The following is a 10,736-nucleotide window of genomic DNA, read 5'->3' on the forward strand; positions in this document are numbered from 1 at the left end:
CTTTCAAACTTGCTGCAATTCATTGTTCAGAAGGCTGCATATTTACTTTAGAAGAAAAGGCTGCCAAAGATGAGCAAGGGGGATTTAATTCTGAACTTATATATATACACTCATACATATGTGGTCTTACAACTTTTTTCATATAGCTTTTATACATTTTATATATATATATTATAATATATTGAATTTGCATGAGAGAAATCAATGGAAAGAAAACTTATCCAAAGTTAAAGTAGCCATATTGATATCATAATGCTTTTCCTTTCCGCTGCAATTTTGACTATGTTGTATATGAACCTGGAGATGATGCAGAACTTGACCCACGCACCCAGAAATTAAGTAAAGGAAAGAAAAGAACAAAAACACCTTTGGAAGGTTAGAGAAAATAAATGATTCTTTGACTGATATCCTCAAAGTAATTTCAAGGCATTATAATTATTAATAATAGCAAAACTGTGATTTGGGAGGTTAATTAATTCAATGGTTGAGGTGATGGCACATCAGTTAAAAAGTCTTATAAACATATGCAGGCCTAGCTTGCTACATGTCCCTCTAGTTATATCCTACATTTGCTTTACAAATTACATGAAGTTCATAGGATCATGTCTAATTAGATCAAATTTTAACACAAGTTAATCGGATTTGATCAAGTTGGTGTTAAAACCGATAAATTTAGCCTTTTGTATGCATGAGTAAGTGGATTTTTATACTTCTGCAAGCTTTAAAATATAAGAAGGCAAATGATATTTGTTATCAAGTTTGTTCAATGATTCCACCATGGCTGGATGAACTTGAAGTTCATCAAAGGCTGAGCTGAGAAAGTGCAGCTGGTAAGGCTTACTTTATGTGACAAATACTTGATGTCACCCATTACTAACTTCATGCAGGATGACCCTACAACCGATATCTTGTTGTTGGATGCATGTAAATAAGGAAAATCAAGCCAAAAGTTTCATTATATACTTGCATTCAAAAACATGATTTTCTTTTTTCTCTTCTCATGACTATAAGGCTTTCATTAACTGGAAAAGCAGAAGTATATGAAACCTGAAAAAGGAAAAAGGGGAAAAAAAGTTGACACGATTGGAAAAAGATGAGTGGGTTGCAGTCATTTTACCAACTAAAACAATAAACATTTTTTTTTCTTGAATGTTAAGGAATTTATATATATGTATATAATATTATTGTAATTTAAAAATATAAAAATTTTAATATATGGATGTTGACTTTATAAAAAGTTAGTATACATGGAGATTAAAAAATCGTCTGAAATTTTGCAGTGGTTTATATTTTTTATTAATATAGAGGGATTATATAATAATATCTATTTATTGACAATGAATATATATAATGAAGTTGTTGGATGAATTCTTTGAAGTGGATTATTTTATTTGACATCAAGCTGATGACAATATAATAAGTGGGAAAAGAATATAACGGAAAATTTTCCCTTTCCACAATTCTACTTTAGGGTGCGTTTGGTTCACGGAATGTAAGATTACCAGTGTAAATAAAAGATTACCAAGGAATAAGATTACTGGAAATGTTGTATTTTGTGTTTGGTTGGTTTAGCAGGAATGTAAAATTATCGTGTTTGGTTAAAGGAATAAAAGATTATTGGAATATATATTTGACCAAATTGTCCTTATTATATATTTGTATAATATTACAAATCGTAAAATATTTATATATATTTTATTTAAAAAATTAAATTCATAATATTTATATAATTTTTTTACAAAATAAAAAATATAAAAAAGGTTTAATGAAAGGGTAACTTTTTTTTAACCCCTGAACTTCATATAAAATTTTAATTATAGACTTTTTTTTTGTAAATCTAAAATAATTTAAGGATAAATTTGTAATTTAACATTCGTAGAATTTTTATTATTCAATGACAGAAGAAGGATATTTTTGAAAAAAATAAAAATTTAAGGGCATTTTAGTCCAAAACGCCGGTAATGTTACAATACATAAGGGAAGGAAGGTAATGACATTCCCGGTAATATATCCTAAAAAAATCTACTAATGGTAATAAAACATTACCGGGAATGAGATTCCCGGCCAACTAAACATGGGAATGTGAGATTCCCATCCACAATCTTTGAACCAAACACCCCCTTAATGCTAGGAATCGGGTTTTCTACTCACTGGTGGCAACAAAAGGAGGGAAAATAGCAGAAAAAGGAGGGAAAATAGCAGCAAATTCTCTCTTTCCTTTGATAATTTCTTCCCCAGTAATGGCCATTAATAAGTTGCTATAATGATGAATTTATTAAGTGATTTTAATAGTAAAAGAAAATATTATTTTCTTTGAAAATATCACATTCGAATAATTATATCTGCAAAATATACGTACATTATAGGAGACTAATTTTTTTAAAATAAATATTATTTTATAATCATTCAAAATTATTCATGAATTTTTTTTTGCAATGGTGACCATTATGCAACATTCAATAACCTTTGAAATGTTACTGAAATTCCTAATAATGTGTACTGATAGTGAAAATAATAATAAAAATAAGGGTAAAGTATATAAATGGTCACCGAACATTTCAGATGCTTGCATTTAAGTCCCCCAACTTTTAAAATTGGCAATACAGTCATCAAACATTTAGTTCGTTTGCGATATGGTCTCCGACAAAACAATCGTTTCATTACAATTAGAGTAAATTATATAAATGGTCATTGAACTTTTCAGGCTCTTGCATTTAGGTCCTCCAACTTTTAAAACTTGCAACATAGTCATCAATTACATTCTAAAACCTAAATTCCAAAATACTTCAATTAAATTCTAAACCTCAAATTCCAAAAATACTTCAAATACATGACCAACCCCAAATTCATAATCAATTCTCAAAATCTATCATAACAAACTGAACTTGAAACATCAACCTAAACCCTCAAAACATAACCCTAAATGCTAAATTTTCCCACCAATTAACCCAATATAATCAACAACATTTAGTTTATTTTGGGTCCAAAACAATAAGTGATTATGTTGGGTTTAGGATTTAAAAGTTTGATTTAACCATCTATAAGTGAACATGCAGTACTCAATTTGATTCGAAAAAATTATTTTTCGACTTGAATTGATTCAAAAATGTTGATACAAATTGACTTTGAGTTGTAATTTCATAAACTCAACTTAAAAAAATTCAAGTTAAAATCGAGATGTAAAATACAACTCAAATATCTCAAAATTTTTAGTAATTAGTGAATTAATTTTTAAGTTTGAGATAAATCCCTTGACTTTGTATGATATATGTATATTACATATGGAAAAATATAAAGAAATATATGTATTGTATATGGTTAAAAAACTATTTAAATTAGAATCAAATAATATTATAGTATTATAAATATTTATAATTAAATTTAGAGAAAATAACTTCAGTGACCGAAAATGTCTTATAATATACGATTTTAACCAACTTTTTTTGGATTTGCGAAAATGACCAACAAATTCGCAACGCGAACTCCAATTTCACAACTCAGTTTCCAAATTCGCAACACTGAATTTCAAATTCGCAACTCGATTTCTGAATTCGCAACGCGGATTTTGTTTTCGCAACTCAATTTTCGAATTCGTAACACGAATTTTAATTTCGCAACAGGTTTTAGTTTCGCAACACAAATGTTTTGGGTATATAACTACGCAGCAGCAACAACTCATAACCTAAATCCCTAAATCACAACTCATTCCATCTCCATCTATCACTATTTCCGGCGACATCAGTTCCTATATCCAACGACATCCTTCCCCATCTCTAATTTTTTTACATAATTTTATTTCTATATAATTTTTCAATGATTTCTCTCCCAAATTATCAACTATCAACTTAATAAAGATATGTTTTTCTCTAAGTTAGTGATGATATGCAGTTTATAGCTCGTTTGTTTAGTAAATTAATTTACAATTTGTAGAATGAAATCATCTAATGTTGATCATGTTTGGATAGATTTGTGTTTTGGAGGGTCATGGGAGAATGTTCATGGTGTTTTACAATATATGCCTTTACCCATGAATCTTCAACTAAAACTGTCATTAAAAAATTAACTTATGAAACTCTAATGTTACGTGTTGCAAAGAAATTGAATTTAGAGCCTCTAAGTGGATTTAGGCTATCTTATCAGAGAAAAGGTAAAGTTTATTTGTTAACCGACAATGAAGATGTTGAACGATTCATTGCTTACATTAGTGTTTCGCAAGAAGATGATGTTACATTGTATGTTGTTGAACCTAGAAGTAGTGAAGTTGGGTCAGTAGCGGGTAATAATCAACTAAGTTCTTCAACCCCAGTTTATGGTGCTCACAATGTACAACGTTGTTATCAACCTCAAAATTTAATGGTTCCACCATAATTTCATCACCAAGAAAATTTTGTTTCACCACATTTCCAATACCAAACACAAAATCAAACACAATCTCAAAACCCACAACCTTTTCCTAATCCAAATCCTAATCAACTTTCAGCACCAAATTTTGGTTTTCGTATTGACTAGTTAGACGATTATGAGCCAACAGAAAAAATTGTGAGTGCTAGTCAGTATTCGAAATTTGATCTTGGTCAATACCCAAACTTTGATCTTGGTCAATACTCGGATTTTGATGATGTTTCAGAAGAAGAAACAGACCATGCGTGTAATGATTTTGATATTGGTCAACACCCGAATTTTGATGATGAAACAACCGCTGCCGATGAAGATGTTGTTGATAATAATGAAGAGGAAGTTACGACTGTGAATAAACATGTTGAACATCCATTATGTAATTCATATAACCGTGAAGAAGAAAAAGAAGAAGAAGAAGTCCCCAAAGAAAATAAAAAAAAGAAAATGCCACAGGAGTGTAACTGGAATATGCCAGAATTACTTCAGATACCAGAATAAGAGTTGGTAAAGATAGCAGTTGATTGTTACACAAAAGTTATTCGTATCAAGAAATATGATTGTTTTGATACAAAGGAAGACTTGAAGAAAACTTTGTATACGAAATGTGTGGAAGATGACTATCAACTAAAAGTTAACAAATCAAGCAAAGATCATTTCGAAACAAAGTGTATGATTGACAAAAACTGTACGTGGCGTATGATTGCAAAGAGGATAAAAGATTGTGAAATGTTTCAAGTTAGGACTTTTATTGATAAACATACATGCTCAAGAACCCAAGTTTTTCCTCACCATAGACAGGCAAACAAAAGGGTGTTGGGTGGTTTTCTGGCTGAGTTAATGTTTTTGAATGGCAGGGTAAATCGAGGACATGAAATTATGACTAACATGAATGCTCGGTTTAAGATTAGTATCTCATATTCTCAAGCTTGGAGAGCCAAATATTATGCCTTGGAATTGTTGAGGGGGTCTCCAGAAGCATCGTTTTCCCAACTGTCGACTTATTGTCACAATTTAAAGCTGAAAAATCATGGGTAACTCATATCAAAACAGATAGAGATTGACGCTTTGAGTTACTGTTTATCGCCATTGGTGTTGCGGTTAGTAAATCAATATAATTTTGTTGACTCGTTTTTGTTAGTTACATGCATTTCACATTTAAATGATTATGTCTTGTGTATATTATTTTGTAGATTCGTTCGTTTATTACTTGCATGCACCCAATTATTATAGTTGACGGAGCACATTTGAAAGGTCGATACCTTGGAGTAAACTTTTAGCAGTAGCCATAGATGCTAACAATTGGATACTGCCAATAGCTTACGGGGTTGGCAAATCTGAAACTTCTGATTCATGGACATGGTTTATGGGGTATCTTAGGGATTGCATAGGTACTATTAGCAATCTGACAATCATATCCGATAGGGCAAACTCAATTGACAACGCTGTTAGAAGGTGTTTCCCAGATGCTTTTCATGGACTTTGTGGTGTTCATTTGTACAGAAATCTAAAATCAAGGTCTGCTGGTATAAAAAATCACAAATGTACATACTGGAAGGCTGTAAAAGCTTATCGGGAAGTGAATTTTAATAAGCATATAAATTGTTTAAGACGTGTTTTGCCTCAATGTGCTCAAACACTAGAAGATGTCGGGTTTGAAAGATGGTCAAGAGTACATCAACTTGGAGTAAGATATGGTTTCATGACGTCTAATAGTGCAGAATCAATCAATGCTCTAAGTCGTCATTCCCGGAAATTACCCATTACTATGTTAATGGAGTTTTTTCGAGCCTCTATTCAACAGTGGTACTACAAGAAAAGAAACCATGCAGGTATTATTTCTTTAAATTTGTAACTTATCATATATTTTACTAAGTATTATTTATTTAAATTTACAAGAACATTGGAACGTCGTGTTACACTATGGAATGAAAAAAAGATAACGAAACATGTTGTGAAGTCAACGTTATGGAGAGTTGAACCATGTTCAAACACTTTGTTTGAAGTATTGGATAATAACTTAAATGAGCTTGTCGATCTAAATGCAAAGACGTGTAGTTGTATGAAATGACAAACATCTGGTTATCCGTGTGGCCATATTATAAAAGTTGCTCTTCATCTAAACCAAGATGATTCAAGCGCATACGCTATGGATTGCTACACTACAGAAGTATATCGACAGACTTATGCCGAGATTGTCTACCATATTCCACATCCTTCTGAGTGGGATATACCAGATGACTTACAAACAATTTTGCCACCAGTCATGGACAACAGGCTACCTGGCCGACCAAAAAATCACGATCGTATACCGTGTAAGGGTGAAGAGAAGAGGATATCGACATGTAGTCGGTGCAAGGAAAGTGGTCATACAAGGTTGACTTGTGGATCACAAGTTCCGTCACAATCATATTTTTCTCTACCAAAATATGGATCCTCATCAAAATCCAAAGCTTATATGGTGCCAAGCAAAAGGAGATCAAAATCGCAATCAAAATCAAAATCCCAAACATAACCGGCTTCACATTTTGGGACTTATTAACTTAGGTGATTTTTAGATGCAAACGTTGTATTATGTGTATTTTATGTGTGAATGCATACATTTCAGTTATACATTCATTATTAACTTGAGTTTGAACATTGCTATGATCTGTTCAGCTGTTATCACTTATCAGATTATTGTCTGTTATCTTTTTGAAGATGTTTTCCTTGAATTCGCAACGCGAAAGTCAAATTCACGTTACGATTTTTTGTTGCGAAAGTCAAATTCGCGTTCGATTTTCGCGTTGCGAAAGTCAAATTCGAAACGCGAAATCGCAACGCGAATTTGACTTTCGCATTGCGAAAGTGTACCTTCAATAGGTCTTTTTTGCCTTCAACATATTGCGGATTGAAAATTAAAACAACAAATCAACTTTTACAAATCAATTAAACAAGCAAAAAATAAGAATTATTTGCACATCAATTAAACAAATCAACTTTTACAAATCAATTAAACAAGCAAAAAATAATTCTTATTTCCTCATCAATTAAACAAATCAACTTTTACAAATCAATTAAACAAGCAAAAAAAGTGTACCCCAGACATTTGTTTATGCACAAATACATCAATTTCACGCAGCTCACTTCAGGATTAACCTGCAGAAAACAAATATTTGCTCAAACAATACTTTTTACATATCTAAAACCAACAAACAACAAATTATTGAATTCTAGGTACTTAACCAAACATTTTCAAACCAACAAATAGTATATATGTTAACAACACTTGTTCAAACTTACCAATTGTTTATGCACACTTTCAGCACGCGGATGCAGGTAGGCAACGTCTCGCATATATCGCTCGAGCCATAAAATGCCAAAACCACAACCCTACTGCACCTCTATCTCTATATGTGAGAGGTAGAAACTGTTTACTTCCTGTCGTCAAACGTTCCAAGCACATGCATACAAGAGGACCACAATCCCCTCTGGCTCCCTCCGTTTGTTGTGGCGCAGTCTCGTCTCTGATAATTGTAACTTTGAACTTTTTTGGCTTTTTGTTTCCAGAATTAGTCCAATAATCAATCACATCCAAGTATTTAGCCAAATGAGCTCTACATCCCTTACAAATAATATCTCTCAAATCAGGCAATAATATGTAATTCAACATGCTGTCATATACTATCGTCTTTAGGGATGGGAGATGAAGCTTGACGAGAAGCCAATGACGACATTCCAAAACAGGGATAAACACCTGCAATCATAAATAATAATTCAATTGCGCACATCAAATTTTATTTATGAACACCTTTACAATATTAAAAAATAAATACTAACCTTATCGACCTCCCACCACGCAAGATAAAGTTTAGCTTTTCCATTACCCAACACATATGAAGTGTCTCTCTGATCCTCCAAATGAGCTACGTGAAAAGACGTCAGCATAATAGTCCATCGCGTATTTTTTATTTTCTTATTATCAGAAGAAGTGACACCCATGCATCAATATGTTATTTTATAAAAAATACATATATTAGTGAATTTCATAAATTGAAAAAAATTTAATCAAAATGCAATATAAGAAGAATATAAGACTTACCCCCCATTCGAAATAGCCATTGTCTTCAACCCCTAATAACACACCCCACCAAGACCGATCAAGAAACAAATGCATATCATCGTCGAGTTTGCATATGTCAGCGTAACACCCCTGGCTCCGCTCATGTAGATAAAAATCAACTGCGGTCTTAGCCCAAAGGGTATTATCCAGAATTGTGTCCGGTAGTGTTCTCCTATCTACTTTAGATACCGGAATGGTACTGACCGGTAACTCATACGAAAGCCAACTCTCATCCATCATGTCGGGCACGTGAGGGGGTTTAACAATATGTCGACATATTATGCCATGTGAATCGGGCTCTTGAACGGTGGGAGAGACCTCTTGAACGATGACAAGAGCCTCTTGAAGGGTAGGATGGGCCTCTTGAAGGATTATAGGGGCCTCTTAAACAATAGAAGAGTCCTCTTTAACGATGACAGGTGAATCGGGCTTCTTCTTACAGAGTCTTGGCACTATTGGGGTGAACGGAGACGTAATGGCACGAGCATGACGTCAGATGCGTGAACCCCGTCGTGCAAGAAAAACCTGACGTAAAACATCTACCTTATCATACTGTTAAAAATAAATTAATACATAAATCAGTAAATAAACAAATAAATAATGTCGAAAAAAGGTTATTTGCATTTTTAGTATAATATTAAACAAACTTACCTCATTGCGTAGAGTATGAACCTCATTCTGCAACGATGCAACAATCTCACGTAGAGCGGCTACCTCATCACGTAAAGTAGATACCTCACCACGTAAAGCACCATTGTCATCACGTAAAACCTCTACCTCACCACGTAAAGATCGTACCTCATCACGCTATGCACTATTGTCGTCACGTAAAGTACCGACCTCCTCACGCAAAGCATTGACCTCATCACGTAACTCCCCTAACTCATCCCGTGGAGGTAGAGAACAGGGAGATAAATGTCGTGACATATTTGTCGGTCGCCTATCATGAGGTGATGGTGGAGAAGAGGCTCGATGATGTGATGGAATAGGTGATGACTCTTGTTGTGGAGGTGATGGCTCTAGGTGTCAAGCTGTAGAATCGGCTCGATCAGGTGATGACTCTCGAAGTGGGGGGGTGCTCATCATCCGTGCCATCAAAAAAATGCTTACTAGCTTGCCACCAATCAGTGGCAAGCTCAGCCTCTGTGGGTGTCAGCCTCTGTAATGGATAGTTGGCCTCATAACAATATAAAAGCTCAAACAAAGTTAAACGTCTACTAGTAATAACTTGTTTATATATGGTAGTATTTGTGTTAACTTACATAATTCATCGTCGTATATGGTAGTAACTCTTCCCAATCCAACAACCGGATCCTCCTCCAGGAAATAACCATAGGAATATCATTTGAATTTTTGATTGCATATGTCCGCATGATGGGAAAAGCCTCAAATATCCAAATCTACAAACAATATAATACACAAACATTAGTAATTGTTAAATAATTAATTATAATTTTGGAAACATTATATAGAAATTCTTACATGTCCAAATAAAGTCTGCCAAAGTGTATTTGGAACCATGGCCATGCAAACTTTTTCGGTCCTCAAAAGCAGATGACAACTTTTTCCATGTAGCTTTCCATAGATATGAACCCCACGGAAACACGTTCCATGCATTTAGGTCCTCTACCAATAATATTAGGTCCTCAGAAATAGGTTGTCTGTCCTCTTTGCCTAAAAAGTCGGCATGCAAAAGTAATAAAAGGCATACTCGGACAACATCGAGGTCATCCATCCGAGTAAAACCATCTTTAACAAGTAATCTTTTCAATTCGTCGATGTATAAACTCGGCTTCACCTTTGCCAGCTCAGGAAAAACCCGAGATAACCATGATGAGCGGGCGATATGACTAGTGTACAGACCTACTTCATCGTGTTCGAAGCGTAGACCAGTGATTAAGCAAAACTCCTCCCACCTAAAACAAGTATACGCCGGAGGAAAATGAAACCATATCTCTTCATTACCACGTTGTATCCTCTCGGGTAGATCGTTAGTTATGGTTTGAAGAAACAAATGGGTCAACATAGCATCTCCACCTGGATGTTGTACTTTCAGCCATGGCCCGAAGCAAGTATCCTCAAACAAATTTCTTTGTACAGGTGTAAGCGTCGACGTAATTGTAGTGGCTAGGCTTAATTTATTCCTTAAGGTCAATGAAGTCGAAAAAAATTTCTACAAAAAACATAAACATACCAAGTTAGATATACAAAAAACTACAAATTATACACTATAAACATA

The sequence above is a fragment of the Hibiscus syriacus genome, unplaced genomic scaffold, assembly GCF_006381635.1.
Source record: "Hibiscus syriacus cultivar Baekdansim isolate YM2019G1 unplaced genomic scaffold, ASM638163v2 tig00116962_pilon, whole genome shotgun sequence".
NCBI lineage: Eukaryota > Viridiplantae > Streptophyta > Magnoliopsida > Malvales > Malvaceae > Hibiscus > Hibiscus syriacus.